We start from the raw sequence: 19,170 nt of genomic DNA, 5'->3' as shown, positions 1-19,170 counted from the left end.
AAAAATAAATAAAAATATCTTGATTGTAACTTTTAGTAACTGAATGATATTTTCCACTTTAAATAAATTACCTAGCCAATATTAATAATATTTGTATTTTATTTGAGGAATGGGGTTATGCCCCATGACCGCCTCTCAAGTGGAGGTCGAAGAGCGCTTTCTCTTTGTCTGCTCCCCAACACAAACACACCACCGGGCCGGAGTATTGGAACGTTGTTGATAATTTTCCCGCATCTCCTCAGTACCGTACGAACTTTCGCACAAGTCGCATGGTTGAGTCCTCAAAGTGCGCACAATTTTTCCATCCCCCATCAACGAACCGTATATTTTTTTTGTCGTCGTATTTGTCTTTCAATATCCGGTTGGTGTTCCTCAGTGATACAACAAAATACATAGAGGAGCGTGATTGAGGTACAAAGTGGGAAAAATAATTGGGGGTTTCCACGAAGTGTCGTCCAGAAAGCGTAAAGAATAAAGAAACATCTCAAAGCACTTTATTAAAGTTTTCTTTTGAGCGTGTACCAGAACAAAAATGTGCCAAAGTAAAGGAATTTGTGTGATTTTGAAAGAAGAAAAAGAAATTTCCAATTAGTGTGTGAATCGGTTAGATAAAAAAAAAATTGCTTCATCCTTCCTTACCTGCCCAAAACAATTTTCCATTCTTTTAGAATTTCCTATTTGTGGTTTCCGCTCCCCCTTTGTTTACCCTTGGTGTTCAGTGAATTTGTGGAGGAAGGTGATTTGTGTGTTTATTATTTTAATACACCATTCAAAGCAAAAAAAAAATCCCCTTAAGGAGCTTCCCGTAAACCCCGTAAAAATATTCTTTGGCATTTTTCTTCTCACTCAACAGGTGAAATTGTGTGAGTATACCGTTCCTATATGTTGCCTCATCCAGCCATCAATAAAATTAGTTTTCACATGATTGATTGGCTGTTTATGCTTTAAATTTAGACACCATCAATGAAAGAGTAGAAAACATGAAGCATTTTTTTGCTCATGCTTAAGACTTACCCGAGATAAATCCTATTTCATTGCACAAGAAATCGATTTACAAATATTTTGAGCTTTTCGTCATTTTCGCGTGTCTTCCTAAGCACAAAATATCATTATACATGGATGAAATGTTGTTCTGAAATGTGAACCATATTTCTCTGATACTGAATTTGTCAACAAATTTCTTGATGAAGGTGAGGGGGAAGCCACAAAATTTGTCTCGCAATATCACAACAAGATGCTAAAGCTACGGCGTCTGTGACTTTAATAAATAAATAATAAATATACCTATAAGACAAAAGATGAGAAACATTAATAGTCCTAATGCTATGTATACTTCATAACCATAGTCTATGGTAATGCTGTAATTCGGTCAGACACCTCTGATCGATCTCATATTCATAAGGTAGATGTATTTAATATCCCTGATTTTGAAGATGACTAGACATCAAAATCTTGTTCATGTGACTGGCTGTAAGTTTACTATATTTTCAGTTACGAAAGACTATTTTTATTTATTTATTAAATGCCATATTTTTGACTCAAATCTTATGTGGACATCACCGTCTTAGCGTTGATTCCAACCTACTTCGGGACGAAAACGATGAAAAATCCCTTCTCAGGTTGTATGTTTCGTGGCCATACATATCGACGGCTCCATTCCATACTACGCTAAGTCGACTTAGCGTAGAGAAATACAGTAGAGTCCCGCTATAGGCCATCGCTCTATAGTCCACAATTTATCGACCGTTGATTTCAAAACCTGATTATAAGTTAGGTTATATTTTTTAGTACGCGACATGCAATGTTGTCATAATTATTTTAATATTTTTGGCAAACTTTCTTGAGTAGTTGTGATAATTGTGATCCATAATGAAGAGAGCGAGGACAAGTACCACAATCGCAAAGAAAGTGGAAGCCGTCGAGCAATTTCAATACTAAAAGTCGTTGAAAATTTTAAAAAATGACATGGACTATAGTGCGACCCAAGTGTCAAATCTGGAACCAAATATGGACTATAGCGAGACTCTACTGTATGTTTTTCCTAAGACCGAGATCTACCACTGGTGAAAATTTTGTGGTCATCCGATGTTCGCGTAACGAGATATTTGAGACTTTCGAAAAAAAAAATACACGGGCAGCATAAGAAATCATTAACTTCAAATGGCTCTCCTGAAAAGTTGTAATTCTGGGATAGCATAGTATGTAATGGAACCGTCGATATGTACGGGGGGCAGTAAATAAGAAAAGGTTATTCTCACAGAGGGAGTGTTTCATCTTCTTAATGATCATTTTTAACGTTTCAACACCGCTTGAAACAGTCCACTCCTGTCGATCCTCCAGCACTTCAAGAAGATGTTCGGGTTCGATCCCAAGGCGTTCCAAGACAAGATCTTGAATTTACTTTAGCCACCTTGTCCTAGATCTGCCCCGAGGTCGACACCTCTTCACAATGGCTTGCATGGCTTTTTTTGGGAATCTTTCAGCATTATCCTCTGAACGTGATCATATACTATTAAAATTACGATCTCTCAATTCGAAGAAGCGACTCCTCGACTCTTATCTCCTCTCGAGCAGCTGCGTTCCTTACTCGATCTCGGCGAGTGATTTCCTTAACCGCCCGGAGGTACCTCATATTGGCAACTTGTACTCGCGATCTTACTTTTTCCGTCATTATCAAAACCTCATGACCATAAGCACACTGAAAAAAATCCGAAAAAGTTAAAATAACATTCCGGAAATGTTAATTTTACCCTGCAGTATTGATCCAAAATCGGTGTAAATATTACCCTTTTTAGGTGTATTAGGGTTTAAAGGTACCTTTTTCAAATTTCTTAGGAAAAAATGTTAATAGCACCCTCTTTTTTTCCTCAGTGCAAGAAAAAGATTGAACACACCTTTGAAAACCGATAACTTGCTGAACGACTAAGCTCGGCCTTCCTCATTATGCTTCCGTCAAGCTGCCTCATTACTGACGCAGCTCGACCGATCGACGACAGTTTTGCGTCTATCTTCTCGTCACTCGTGAATAACACCCTGAGATACCTTAACTTCTTCAACTGTTTCAATGGCACTCCTTCCCTGACATTTAATTTTTAGCTATAGCCATGTAACCTTCATACCTGTATCAACACGAACACGGTTAAGTGAACTGAAGCTCTATTTCGAAAAATTCAAAAGGAACCAAATCTTGCTTACCCTATAACGCCCAGTACGAGTCACATTCTGCGCCTTACTGCGCTCTATCATGTACAACAATAATGATGATAGAGCACACTCCTGACGCAGTCCAAGATCCACCTGAAAGCTTTCCGAGTCGGATGGCTTTCTGTTTGACAGATCAAATAAAGTTTACAAAATTAATATGAAAGTTCACTTGATATGGATTGGAACAGGTCGAAGATATTAAAAGTTCAATTTTAATCTTTAGCCAATTGTTTTTACGTATATCATAAAAAAAACTATCGTCACTGCTAGGAACCATAGCAAGAAATAAATACAGGGGTATTCCTAAAGATATTAGGCGTACAATATATCACTCTTTGTGTGAGCCGATTTTAAGCTATGAAGCCCAGATATGGGCGCCAACAAAGATATGTTAAATAAAGTCAGTAGAACACAAAATAAAATTGTTAAAATAATTTTTAAGTACAGGAGACACAGGAGACTCACAAACTCTGAAATTTTGTATAAAGAACTAAAGTTACTTCCAATTAAAAAAATAATCAAAGTACAACAAATATTATACATTCACAAAATAAAACATAAATTAATTCACACACAATCTAATTTACTAGAACTTGCATAAGATAGTAGGAGACAGGGAAATATAATAAATATTCCACCTAGGACCACAAAATATGGTACTAAATCTATTTCATTCAACTCAATAGCTAATTACAATAGCATTCCTATAAACTTAAAAAGGAATTCTGAATTCTGAAAGAGTTGACCTCAGATCAATGTCCAAGAAGGAGTACCTGCGACGAATTCCCGATTTTCCCTGTAAATCCTCATTTGGAGTAGTGGACAGACAGAGCGGACAAAATTTCAGAGACAAATCATAGATTTGACCACTGAGGAAGACGCGTTGAACCGTCGAAAGCTTTGGCAAAGAATTTTGTGTTTTCCTGTTCTGAAAGGATTGCACTCCCTGACGCATCCGGAGGGAGTTCATCTTCTAGACCTTCTTATCTGAAGAATACACACTAAATAAATTTAAAAAAACTGTAATTGAACTTATGTAATTTATATCACATAAATCTAAACAAAATTAAAACTTATGATGAGTTTTGTATAGCCTTAAATAGAAACAGCATTGTATCTTTAGGCATGAAATAAACTTCAAATTGAATTGAATTGAATGTCTGAAAATTACAAAAAAAAAACATTTAGTTTTTTTTATACTCAGTCATCTGGAAGTTAAACATCTGGACATGAATTGAAAATGATTTTTTGACTTAACATCAAATGAATTATGTCTAGGTAGTTAGGCAATCTAATAGATGAAGAATTAATCGATTCAAATCGGTTGAGAACAGATAAATTTAAAAACAGGAATAAGGTAAGAGTACCTCGAATCGGAATGTTAAGAGACATGCTCCATATTTAGTTGAAATTATCCTCAAAACATTATTTGGTATTTTCATGTATGCTAATTGATACATTAGTGATCCCTTTAACTATATTTGTGCTTTTGAATTTTTAATTTTTACAATAAATTAATAAAAAATATGTGTAATTGCGAACTTGCACTCTGTACCTCGGATAGTCAGGAATTTAATCAAGTGTCTCAGGGAAAATTAGTATTCTTGTGAGAGTTAAATGATAAAAAGTAGCTAATAATTTTTAAAAAATCATTTAATTTGGAGCAACAATGTAGTATTAACCTGACGATCCGAGAAACACTGCCAATCGTTGGTACTCTTCCCTTAGTAGAAATAATTTTTACGAATTCCTTATGTTGTGGGCACGACAATCATAAGTTGGACCAAATCGCTATAGAACTAGGGGAAATGCTCATAATTTTGTCCAGTTTCTTATTTTGGACACTTTGAGGATAACATTGGACACTAAAAATAAATTGATTAAAATGATGGATTTTTATTCCAATATTTGATGAATAATGAATTCTATCTAAATATTTGTTCTTTTTGGAAGATTTTAACACTAAATACGTTAAATTTTGAATATGATTTGAGTTGAAATTGCTTTGTTGAAAATTCAGTGTGAGCAATTGCTTACGAGAAATATGACAGAACTTCGTGGCTTACTTCAGTCTTATTTAGTTTTGATGAAGTACTAACAAAGTTTGTTCGCTGTTTTTGAGTGATATTATTGAATATTCATTGAATATTGTGTTGATTCACGTTACTGATGATTTGTACATTTGACCTGAAGTGAGATTTGCCTTGTGAATTATATTTTTCGTGTGAAAAATGGGAAATTTTTTAAGACATTCACCAGTGAGATGATGATTCTTATTTTGGACAGGTGTTTTTCTCACGAAATTTCGCGAAGTTTTAGCTTTTGTGATGACTAGGTTGGACAAATGCCTGGAGAAACAAAGGAGCATCATCTCTACGAAAGAGATGTAGCGAGAAATGCCTTGAAAGGCTCCCGGAAAGGTCAGGGAATGAGCGAATCCGCATGTACTTGGAGCACCGAAGTCAACTCACTTTAATGAATGATATGGAAAGTTTCCGGGCTTCTTGTGACATTCTACGTTTCCCTTACATGAACAGGAAGAGGACTTGGTAAGATTGGTTCATCAGATGAAGAACAATGGGCATCCTATTGAGGCGGATTAGCTGTCCAAATTTACAGCCAAGTTGGGCAAATTAATAAACAAGTTGTCCAAAATAAGAGCCAAGGTCACCTCTACTTATCAATTCATTTTTAAACGTATTAAAACTAATTTTAATAAAAATAAGACGATAAATAGCTTGCTAAGTTTCTAAACAACCCTTCTGAAAAGAGAGTAACAAGAAATGTCAATTAGTATAGAAAATATCGCACTTCAAACTTGGAACTTCGATGCTTATAAGCAGACTCTCCAAAATTATGAGCACTTCCCCTATTAGTTTAGAAAATTAATAATTGAATCAATACTTTTAAGACACAAAATCATAGATTCTTTTTAATTATAAAAATTTAAACTCTAATATCATTGCAATTGCAGAAAATTAGTATTATTAAGTTCATCGAAAGCTATACAACAATTCTAACCAAATATTCAGAAATATCGCAGGGTATTTGTGTAAAATATAACAAATTAAATTACAAAACAAAATATTCTGGGTTTCATTATAATATTGCGTATATAGGCTTTTCAATTACACCTTAATAAATTGTATTGACAAGTCTCTTTGCCCCACTTGAAATCTATGAATTTCAATGCTATTCACACAATTGAGCTTTTATTGTAATCAAAATTCTCAGAGCATTTGTGGAAATTTCTAAGACAAATATTTCAGAATTGTTTTGTCTGTGCTTTTGGGAGTCTCTATTTGTGTACTTGTCTGTGATTGCGAAACTCTCAGGTGATGTGCCCGAAGACAAAGATTTCCTTTAAGTTTCACTCATTTTACCTTTTTCGCACAGCATCACCTGAAGTATTTGTATGCCACCTTCTTATTCCCTCATTTTATTATACTAAAAGCAACCACTGATAAGCCACGAGAAGTTTCTGATTTGTGTGATTCATTTAAGGTTTTAAGTTTTAAAATTTATGCTTTTCTTTTAGTTAAGGAAAGTTTTATGAAATTTAAATTGCGACATCCCAAAAACACCAAAATCCTGAACGCCAAGATTTCGAAAGCTTAAATCCCGAAAACCTAAGATCCCGAAATCCAAAATCCCAAAAGTTAAAATACTGAAAGGTAAAATCTCGGAAAAGACCAAAATCCCTAACACTAATGTTCCGAAAACCAAGATCCTGAATGGGTTGAAAGTTTGAATAGCTCAATTCTCGAAAAGCTGAAATCCCAAAAAGCCAAAATTCCGAAAAGCTAAAATTTCGAAAGCCAAAATCTCGAAAACCGAAATTCCGAAATCCAAAATCCCGTAAGCAAATTGCCGAATTGGTAAAATTATCTACTATTGCACCCACTCTTGTTGGAGGCTAAGGGAAATTTTCTGTATTTTTGGGAAATTATTCTACACGTTATCTTCCGTATAATTTCGTTCCTTACAGGATTTTGACTATTTGAGATTTTAGATTTTGGTATTTTGGCTTTGGGGATTCTGGTTTCGGGATTTTTTCTCTTCGGGATTTTGGCCGACGTCATTTTGACATAGTTATCTTGCGTCATCCGGTTACAGTTTAACCGAAAACCGCAAGTTAATATCTTCTACAGTTTGTTATACTGTAGCTTCATGGCCAGAATATTTAAATGACCAATTCTCCAAATGGTTTGGTCAAATCATATGACTTCAGGTTTTATCTCAAATTACAGACTCTGTGATTGTACAGTCATAGCTCAAAGGGCATAAGGGATGAAAGTGTAGAAACATCTCCTCTGAGAACAATTGTACGACAATGAAGGTGTCGCTATAGAAAATGGTTTCCAATACAATTTGGCACCAGTGCCATAAAATAGATATTCAATGGGGGATTTCCCGCACTTCTGCAAAAGACTGTTCATACCTATTTGCCTCAGTGCGATAGAATATCTCGCTCAGCCTCTCGCAACAACAATAAAAGGTACCATCATTCTGGCTTAGTCAATTGAATTTATCATTTTAACAGCCTCAATGTGTTTCTTCAAAAGTTTATACGTTTTTTTTTAAATATATTTTTGAAGTCTATAAAATAAATTTAAGTATGTTGAAGATGTTAATAAGTAATTGTATACAAAAGGTTAAACACTGTTATTCTTATGCTCTTATTATGTGGTTCCTTATTTCTTAAAACTCGGAAAATCTTCATTTTATAAATAAACTTAAATATCTCATTCGTATTTGCTTTGATTTTGTTCTGCAATATTAATTGGCAAAAAATGATTGAATATCTTTATGCATTCTCTATTCGTCTCATTGCTTTCCACGATTTCCATCTCGAGAGAGCTGAATGGCTTCATATTTAGAGTGAAAGAAAAACAAACAAATTGTGGGACATTCTCTGGGGTAAATGTTTGCGGTCATAAATAAGCCGTAAACTAACAAAACCTTGGGTAGAGAAGTTGAAATTAAACTGACAATTTTTATTGACAATGGAAGTCATTTCTCCGCATGAGGGCACTGCTTCCTTCCGCAAGTGGCGCTGGCAACAAATGTCAAATTTATAATTTTTAAACTTTTAGAAAAGTTCAGACAAACTGGAATGACAAAAAGCTATAAAAATATTGTGAATTCATAAAGTTATAAACTTAATAGATATTAAATTTATGTTGTAATTAAAATACAACTTGCACTATAAAATGTGATGTTACCGGTTTGGTATAGCATTGGAATATGCAATGTTACGGAATGTGTGTCAAATATTAAGCTCAACTTAATATGTCGTTCTCTGACAAATTTGTTAAGATTTTGCCCTTAGGCTCTATAAAGAGGAAATTCTTAACAAATTGTCTTTATTAATGCAAGATGAGTAAAGCATAAAGTGAAGCACTCGGGGTGTGACCATATTACGAACTCAACATAACTGAAAGATGCATTTATTATAGGGCAAGTGCTTAATATTTTGGACAGATTGGGACATACACTGAAAAATATTATGTAAAATAGTTCATAAAAGTTTGTACTTTTCACATATATTGTTCGTAACCATGATCATTTGACGAGTATTTTAGCTGAGATTCTTTACATTCTCAGCTTTTGTGATCCTAGGTGAAATCTGACTTCATCAGATTAGGCCCAAATTTAGGATCTACATGTTTTAACACTCATAGATAATGAATATCATATGCGCCAAAAATTGATTTTATTGGCCCGTCCGTCTCGTCCGTCCCGTCCGGAGTACAAATGCTTCTAAAGAGAGAACGGAAAAAGATATCGACCAGCGGTTTTCGGCAAAGGTTAACACCAAAGCTATTTAAACCAGTAAAATTGGCCGGTTTAAAAACTTTTTAAAATCAACACAAATTTGAACGGTACAATATCACTATCAAACTACATGAATTTCTTAAAATATGGATGTAATATATTTTTCAGTGTTTGAATTCTAATTTTTTTCCTCTTTTCCAAGAAAAATTTGTTGAGTATCCTACCTACAGCGGTCTGTTATTTGACCGAGCGAAAAACGACCAAAACGGTCGGTAGGTTTAGTGTTAAATGTCAATAGGTGGATAGAACTTGATGACGTTAGATCAACCCCCATTCCGCCATTTTGGAACACCCACAAATATTGTTTTCTCAATAAATCAGCCTCTTTCAGTTAAAAAATTGAAGCCCCCACGATCCCCCTGACTCGAGCAATAAATGGTCAAAAATTCAATTTATAAATGGCTATATTCCGGTTCTAATTATTAAAATTCGAGAAATTTTGGTGTTTTGGAAAGCTCTCGTGAAGTACTACAACACTTGTGATACCCCAATTTCATCCGAATTAATCGAAGGCTTGATAATTCGAAAAATTCATTCATTCATTCATTTTCAACCGCTTATCCCTATTGGGGTCGCGAGCCCATGACATCCAAATTAGCAGCCCACGCTTGTCGATCCTCCGCCACTTCAGGAAGATGTTCGGGTTCGATCCCAAGGCGCTCCCATGCGAGATCCTGAATTTTATTCAGCCACCTTGTCCTAGGTTTGCCCCGAGGTCGAGGTCTCCTCACAATGGCCTGCATAGCTTTTCTAGGGAATCTTTCTTCTTTCATGCGTTGAACATGTCCATACCATCGAAGTTGTGATCTCTCGACCCGAAGAAGCAGCTCCTTGAATTTCGAAAAATCGATTTTCGAAATTAAGATTTCGAATATTTTAAAAACCAGACGATGGTTTTTCTTTAAGTTTTAGTATGTTGTAGCTGAGGTCGAGACCTTTCCAGTCGTTGGTCGTTCTCCTCTATCGATGTTCCCTGACCTGAGCTATAGGGGAAGGTGGGACTACTTGGAGCAGTGGGGTTACATTGATATGCATTGAGAATGTCAGTGGCACAATAAGAAAGAGCGTTGGGTCTTGGGTGGATGGGATCTCTGACTAGACCCTTTACAGTTGTGAGTTCGAGTCCCGCCCGGTGCAAAAAACTGAATGTTTAGATAAAGACATTTTCACTGCAATAAAACGTAATTTCTAAAAGAAGCCAAGCCCTACAAACTATTTTATTTAGTTCTTATTTTATTATAAAAGTTCTATTTTATTTAATTGTTTTGTAGAGCAAAATTGTATTACGATAAAGCCCAATTTCCTTTAGAAGTTTTCTAAAAAATTGTATATCAATATAGCCCACTGTTTAAAGTAGCCCCACCTCCCCTAATTGAAAATATCTTGCCCAGATTGTATTTTTGGTGTTTATGAAGCAGTTTCGATTAAATTTTAGTATATAGTGTATCGAGTGTATCTGATATCGACATCTTTCTAAAGATTGATGTCATCCGTGCCTATTTCACCCCACTGACTGTATTCCAACCCTTACTATATTTAAATGGACCGGACTTTAATGTTTGTTAATCATATTCAATGAACTTTTTTTTCTTTTGTTGGCCTTCCCCACTCAGACTATTTAAAATAGAAAATGACGAGTGATAAGCCCAGATAAACTTATGGTAGCTGAGATTCTTTACAGGTGACCTCGAAATGCGTGCAACTCGGGGTGCTTGTAACTCGGAATGCATGAAAATTCGATTGAGAATTGAATTTTGGGGATAAAAAATCGCGTTGTTACAATGTTATGCGTTTGAGAATAGTTTGCTCGACGTGATTCAAAGTCATCTTGTTCGTAGGGTTGATAGAGTTTATAACAGAATTCTAGGGGGTTCCCTTGCAGAATCTTTTTGATATCTCAGAACATTTGGTCTGTAAATTTTACAAGTAACGGAGACATAAACGAACAAAAGGGCTTCCCCAAGAAGCATTTTTTTCTTAATATAATCTTGTAGAATTCCCTAAGTAAGGCACTGTAGAACCAAAAATCTTTTTATTTGCTTATAACGCTCTTGGTCCTATCACTGAAATTACTAAAAGCAAAGTGGAGCACGCTTAAGGATCTTAAGAGCTTCTATAGGAATTTCAACAGAAAATTCTCACTTTAAGTCTTTTAATAGTGTACTAAAAGACTTGTCTAATACTTGGGTCTATAAGGCGTCTACTTTGCTTCTTGGGTTCATACTTTTTTCTAATTTCAAATTTAGAAAATTAAGACAAAGTATTACTGAAAAAGATGAAATTCGAGGGATTGTACAATAAAGTTTGGGCAGAGACAAGTGGTATTCGAGACAGTCGTAAAAAACAAAGAGAAACATCAAATTTTTACAACTTCTTTGATGAGAGCAAATATTGTTGTATGTTGATAAATAACCTCGTAATTAATATGTCTATTTTAAGGCTTCCTTCAGTCCATTGTGAAAGTGTTTATCGCCTCGTTATTAATTTTAAGTTCATATGGATGGGGTGCAACAAGCGTGGTTTTACTATGCATTGTCTCAGTCACGATGCATTTTATTTCAAGTTTATTGTTTTATATATAAATCTATATTTGACCTATTACTAAATTTAAGTGTTGACTGATTTTATGCTGTATTGATCTGTAAAAGGTTACCAACAAGCTTCATTGTTCAGGGACATGAATATGCACTCGTTAATGCAACATCTGTCAATAAAATGTTCTTCATTCAACCAATTTAGGCGTAATGGCAAAGAGACCGATCGGAGGTAGAAGGATATAACATTGAAAGGAGTCTAGAACGAAGTGAAAGCGCGAGCTTTCAGAGTAATTTCCACCCATCAACCACACCATTTGGCTGTGTATAATTCCACCCTCCCCTTGGGAAATTGAATTATCCATCATATAAAAGGGAATTATGGTGAGAAGTTAATTGCCATGGAGTTTTGCACATAATTTGTTGGATGTTTTGTGTCAATCACTGAGAAATGCTGTCAATGGCGTTGGACTTAATTCAATTTTAAATTGATTTTTGTGCTCAACAGACAACAATATGTATTTTCTCTGCCACTCTTCAATTATGATGATGTATAGACATGGGGAGCTACATCCCCAAAGACCTTCCCGATTTCTAGAGACACGTACAATTTATCTAGAAGAAGAAATAGTCAAATACTATTTGTCACGGAAGCAAAATCTCATCATGATTTCAGTGAGAAAACATTGAATGTTCTCTTTAATAGAGGCATAGTCTTGGAAAATTCAAGAAATGAGAAAGCACCCCTAAGAAAATCCCTTCTACTAGGGGTGAAAATTTAGGGCCTGGGAGTGGTTGCGTGCTCCGACTTTTTATGGTCCTTGAATATATATATATATCGTTTTCCTAATCCCGCAAGAAGCAAAAAAAAAAGAAGAAAGAGTTGAACAAACCCATCCCTGATTTCACCAACAAGTCTCACAGGACTTTTTTTCTAAATATTTTACCAGTTAGAATAGCCACAGCATTATTTGCTATTTTTATTTCAACTTCTTCTCTGGTACACATGTGGTTTTCCATCCCAACATATTACTGCCCTTCTTGTTATTCCTCCATCATCATCTTGTTATTGTGTGCGATTATATGAAAAGTCGTGACAATTAGTCGTATTGTTTTTCATATTTTTTTCTTCAACTTCCACCCACAAAATCCACTTGAAATTCCACACAGTAATTAAAAATACAAGTTCGTGACTGCGTGCTATGTACAGAGTGTTGTTTTTCACAATTTTTCATCAGAAATTTCTCACAGTTGAGAAAATTCATGAAGTATGAAAGAAATTGTGAAAGAATATTCTCCAGAGGAAACAAGGAAATTCACTTCAATTTAATCCTCAAAGGGGGGGTAGTTATGAGGACAAAACTACTTTCTTGCAATGATAAATAATGATGATGCATTTTTTTGTAATTCCTTCAGAAAATATCCTTCTCTTTTATCATTCATTTTATTTTTCTTAAGAAAATTTTGATAGATTGTGAGAAAAATAATATATTTAAGGATAAGGAGTGATTAAGAACTCTGAAAAAATGCAAAAAGAAAATTCAAACAAGCAAAATGTAAGTATAGTCAAGTGTGGTACTTGAGGCGCTTCGCTATCTGGATCATTTATGACTAATCCACTTGAAATAATATTTTTATTTTTATTTCCGTAATATAGTCACTACAGTAACATAATATAACTATTTAAGTTTGAGAAAAAGCAACAATAATATTTTTATCCATTAAATAAGTGAGTGTAATCGACCCATTTCAATCTTGTGCCAGCTGGGTTCTTCACTAAAAATTTTCCAGCAGTGATATTTTCGCTAATGACAACTGGTTGATTGAAAACATTTATTGTTTTTTCCTTGTGAAAAATGTATTTTAAATCCAAAGGTTTAATTAAAAGTGAATTAGCGAAAAAGTGACCCAGTTAGTGCATGCTGACTTATTTCAGTATTATCATTATTTTATAAATTTTCTTTAATATTTTTGATAATTTTTTTATATATTATGTTTCTGAATGAAACAGTGAATGATTCTATGGATTTAGAAGAAGTAAAAAAAAATTCATCTGTCCAAAAACAAGCGTTTAAGTAGCACTCTTCGGAAAACGATCCAGTTACCCCACCTTACTATATTGGTAAACTTTTTTCCGCATGATGGCACTATTTTATCAACTGTTATGATTTATTCTAGGTTGAAAATTTTCCTCATATTTTTAAAAGTACATTTTTTGTCGAATAATGAAAAGATGCTTTAGGGCCAATCCATCTCAAGACAACCATAGGGGTACCCTTCATGGTCTTAGATGTTTTTGAATTTTACATATGTTTACATATGTACAAAGTACACGATAAAATAATATACTCCTATTTTTTTTTCGCCCAAAAAAAAATTCCTGGCCTGAGACACATGGCGTCAAAGATGGCGTCTCGCGCTTCATTCGTCAATTGAGATTTTTGGCAAATATTTCAAAATGCTCTATCTCACGAACGGGTTGAGATTTCTTCTTACTCTTTTTTTCATTTGAAAGATAATTTTATACTCTTTAAAACCATATACTAGTTTTCGTATTATCTGCTCAAGTTTTTTTGTAATCGTCTTTTAAATTTTTTTGAAAAAATTTAAAAATTAATTTTTCTCAAAAACCCCATTCTCAAAAATTTTCATTTTTTTACTGTTGATCAGTAACATTGAGTACTACATTCCCTGAAAAGGCGAGCTTCCACTTTTGCGCTTATTTTTTTAAAAAAATATTCAAATTTTAACAACATTTTCAAAGAAGAAAAAATACGAGTTAAACTCAAAATTTTGAGTTCAACTTTTCAGGGAATACAGTACTCCACAATACTTATTCAAATTGTCCAAATTAATAATCAAGTTATTCAAAATAAGAGCCAAATTCACCTCTACATATCAATTCACTTTTAAACGTATTTAAACTCATTTTAGTAAAAACAAAGATGATAAATAGCTTGTCATGTTTCTAAATAACCCTTCTGAAAAGAGAGTAACAAAAAAGTAAATTAGTATTGAAAATATCGCACTTCAAACTTGGAACAGCGATGCTTATAAGCAGTCTGGTCAAAATTATGAGCCTTTACCCTATTAAAATTTAGTAATGTAGAAGCCGGTTCTTCTATAGGTCCTACATCTTAAATGTCTTAAATGTTAATCACATTTATTAGAAAGCTTACTTCTCTACTGATTTGAACAAGTTTGGGCTCTTTTAAAAGGCCCTGAAGTCCTTTAAATTTAACGAAACTTAAACTAAAATTAAATTTTATCACGCGATATTTCGGTCAACATTTCAAGTAATCCATCGGTTACAAATCAGTGATACAATTTAAAAAAAAGTCTGTTTAGTGCTTGAACTCATGAGTATGATGATATTCCTTTTCAGTTGGACTATTATATATTTTTATTTACCAATGTTTAACCACTTTTGGGGTGTAATATCATCAAATTATGGTTAGTATACGAGCATTTCGCAAAGCTGAGATACTTTTCCACTCTTTTGGCATAGCAAAACATTATTACAATTTGTAACAAATCACCTAATATGAGCTTCCAAAAGCACAACAAAGAGCATTCTGCGAAAAGTTATTGACTTCGGCAGTTCTTTAATATATTATTTAATTTATTTGTATTAGGACAGTCTATTTAATAAAATGGAAATAATAAAACAATTGACTTGAAGGAATATATCATGGTTTCTTTATTCGAAGTCGTATGCTGGCGCATGCATGCTGTTCATATCACATAAACGAGGGATTTTAGTAAAAAAATGAAGTAGGAAATTGCTCTGTATCCTCAAGGATGTGAAATATATTTCTCTCAGTTCAAGTTCATTATTTTCTTGGATTTGTAAACAGTCTTTTCTCAAGAGATGAAGTTTTAATACAAAAAAAGGAGTAAGATGTATTTGAAATGCCCTGCAGTAATACATCCCCCAGTCTCTGTACATGAAATCCCACAAGGATGAAAGCTCAATAAAAAATATTCATTTTTCAGTTTTCCTTTTCTTTTCAACACACTAAATAAAAGAAAAATCTACTTCGTATAAAAATGCTCGCGTAGGAAAAATCCTGCAATCACATCCTGTGATATTGAATTAATGTTTATTATGGGAGACAGATTTAATATATGATGTGCAGTGCAATTGACATAGAATGTTTTGAGTTTTGAACTTTTACCCCACAATTGCGCGAAAATGTTGTGCATTTGACGTCCGACTTTGCGTCGCCCAAGACTTTTGCTTTCAACTGTCGCCACCATAAATATAAAACTTTAAACAAAAAAATATTCCAATTGATAAAAAAAGACTTCTATAAAGACGAAAAATGCAACAGTTGATTTCTCTGGATTGAATGCATCACTTCACTGAAAGTGGAATGCAGTTTCAAAGAGTGCTTCAAGTTAGTAAAGTTTCTAATGGCAATTTTATTGTTTGAAATATTAAGGGATAACTTTATGCATAAACAGTAGCGAAACGAAAAGTAGAACCACTCAATACTTTGTAATATTTTTACGAAACTATTTAATCCTCTTTTTTTTATATCCCCACCTATCCCTCTATATAACCAGGTCTCAGGTCCTAAGCCTATCATGACCGGAAACCTACACGGGTAAACAACTATCCATAACTCACAGTTACTTACATAAAAATAAATAAATCTGTAACTTACTTTTAAGCACTCATATGAGTAATATTGCCAGGCTTATTAAATCCTCATAAAAGCCAATTAAAATATATGAAAATGCTTCTAGGTTTTTCAACTGATCGTATTTTCAACTCTAAAAAGCTTGATCCGATTGGTCATTCAAAATTAAGAACAGTTGTTAGTACCACTTGCGGTAGAAGAGACTGTTCTCATACCTTTCATGTGTCACCGAATTTTCGAAGTTTTAACTGTTTCAATTTTACAGTGGTACTGTTTGTAAAATATTCATACCTATCCTGAATTTTTAAGGAGTTTTTATCTAAGACAGCCTTTAAACTAAGGGAGGTATTGCACAGTTTCACTTAACTGCTTTTACTACTTGATATCTACAGAGAGAGCAGTTTATATAATCTCTTGATTTTGAGTTATATACGTTATATCTGAGGCAGCCAAAATCCCGAACGCCAAAATTCCGAAAGCCAAAATCCGCAAAGTTCAAAATCCCGAAAGGGGTGAAATTATATTACTCTCAATACATAAAATTCCGGAAATCTGGGGTGCCATGATAACTTTTCGGCAGTATCGACTGTCGATCCTGAAACATCTAAACGACAGCTGAACTTTTTGTAGTTTACATAGAGACTTATCAATAGTCAAATTCTTTTAAGAATGTCCCAATAAATGGCTCAACAATACTTAAAAAAAATCAAAATCCACTTAATCTAACAGACATAGTTTTACGGTTACTATCGATTCGATAGTATCGAAAAGTTGTTATTTCATCCCTGAATAAAATCCCTAGTCTAGCGTTTCGCCTTAATTTCTCTTAAACTCTAAATTAGAAACGCACGTTACACTATTGACCGTATTTTGATAGAATTTTGAAAATCTGAAATTTCGAATTTTTTGTCGTCAGGGAAGGCGCTCCTGGGCGGTCTTACAAATGAACTTAGCGAATTCTTCCAACACGGGATAAAACATCAATATGACATGATTGCATTGTACAAATATCTCGATACGATTAATAATAATCTAAGGCCGGCTTCAGACCTAAGGTTTAGTCCATTTCCCAATGATCTCGAAATTCTAAATAATAACCAATTCTATTGCTTTTTTTTTAAATTTAATGAATCACTTGGCAATATTGTTCAATCTTAAGTGATAATTTTCCAGAAAATCTTGATTGATAAAAAATGAGAAAAGTTAAGCCATATGGCTAAGCCTTGGTCTGAAGCCCGTATAAGTCACAAGTTCGAGCACTTTGCTTTGCCACTCCTTTTTCACAGCAATTTTAGGAAATTTATATCAAATATAATTAAATCAATGGAATTTTTTTTCAGACATAAAGGAATTTTCGAATGGTTAAAAAACAAATGAGCGATAAAAATTTAAATTTGACTACATAAGAGCTTTAGAAATGAGATTTAGTGGCAAGTTTAGAGAACATCAGTATTTCAGGACGTAATATGAGTACTTTGGGACACATGAAAAATCCTATAAATATTTCTTTTCTAATTATTTTAAGTTCTATATGAAATTTTAAGCTCTTTACGTATCAGATAAACAAAATACTTCTGAAGTTTTATTTAATTTAAAGTGTTTCACTTTTTACAAAACCTTCAGTGTGATCAGTTTTGCAGATGTCAACACAAACAGTGCTTAATTTTTTTTCGATTTAAGTCACTTTAAGAGTGAAATTTAAACAAAATTTTTATGAAAGAGTAAAGTTTAGAACTTCTACTTAAAGGTAAATGGCGCGGTGAAATTTATTTGCATAATAGCGACTTTTGTCTGTCCCGAAATACCCAACTGTCCCGAAATATTCCACTCTTACTTCTTTACATTTTTTGCTATTTTATGCTATCTTATTCTGGATAGTATAAGGAACATATATAATATGTCTGTATTAACAAAGAGAAAAATTATATGACAAGTCGTTAAGCTGTTTGAAACTTGAAAGTGCGAGAAAAATGAACTGGGATAGAGCCTAGTCCCCGGCGAATGACCTTCAAAGTTGAAGCCAATTTCTTACTTTTACATACAAATACGTGTGGGAATTTTTCTGCACTCGTGATAGTTATGCTAAATATTTAAAAAGTGAGAAGTTTTTCCGTATTGTAAGATGCCTTTCCGTATGAAGGGATAAATTTACTAAATTTTCGTTTAAATAATTTTTTTTCCTTGGAACACTGTGAGCTGAGTCCGAGATCATTTTAGGAATTGACTTCAAATAGCTCCATATAAAAAGGCCAACTTGCCAGGCGCTTGGATAGAGCTCAGTATAAAATTTTATTCTGATTAATATATTGCATTTTGAAAGAACCTAAAGACATTTTTTGCATTATATGAAAATGTTAACAGATTACAGATTGCATATACAGTAGAGTTCATCAAATTTGAATATTTATGGGATATAGATGACATTCTCACTCCTCAAATTTGAACAATATTTTCAAAAACGTAACGGAATTCATGTAAAATTCACTTTTCCTAAATTAAGGAAAATAACTCTACAGAATTTGTCAATGTAATTTGTTGTTAAGTAGATGGATTTTGATGAGGAATTACGACAATATTGAGGAAACACTAGAGAAAAATAGTTCTAATTCAGACTCCACGCAAAATTTCTTTTACATAACCTCATATATTTTCATTTTGAATGCAACCGTCGTTCACATCAAACAGGAGCTCAAATTTGAGGAACTCCATTGTACATAGTATAATGTTTAGTATGTACCAGGATTTGATTCAACATGAATCATGAGTTTTGTAGAACAGAGTGAAATATGTGGAAATATCGAGGACAAGGAAAAGCGCAACAGTTTTCATTAACCCCATAGAGCATGACTTTGAAGATGAAAAGTTGTAGGAAGAATAACTGAGACGTTTTGAGTACTACACAATGTACTTTCGAAGATTGCTCAGCAAAATGCACCAGAAGAAAGTGG

General features: G+C 33.7%; 1 protein-coding gene across 1 annotated transcript in view; it reads left to right on the top strand.

Annotated features, from left to right (window-relative positions):
• The first annotated feature begins 256 nt into the window (after positions 1-256).
• The window catches only part of LOC129808058 (inactive dipeptidyl peptidase 10), a 273,322-nt gene continuing 254,408 nt past the window's right edge, over positions 257-19,170 (top strand). Inside the window, exon 1 of the mRNA XM_055857740.1 lies at positions 257-863. The gene's annotated coding sequence lies outside the window, so the exon portion shown is untranslated. The remainder of the gene's footprint in view (positions 864-19,170) is intronic.

This window comes from Phlebotomus papatasi, chromosome 3 (genome assembly GCF_024763615.1).
Source record: "Phlebotomus papatasi isolate M1 chromosome 3, Ppap_2.1, whole genome shotgun sequence".
Classification (NCBI taxonomy): Eukaryota; Metazoa; Arthropoda; class Insecta; order Diptera; family Psychodidae; genus Phlebotomus; species Phlebotomus papatasi.
Note: the sequence above shows the minus strand (reverse complement) of the source record. Positions and strands in the feature narration are given on the sequence as shown.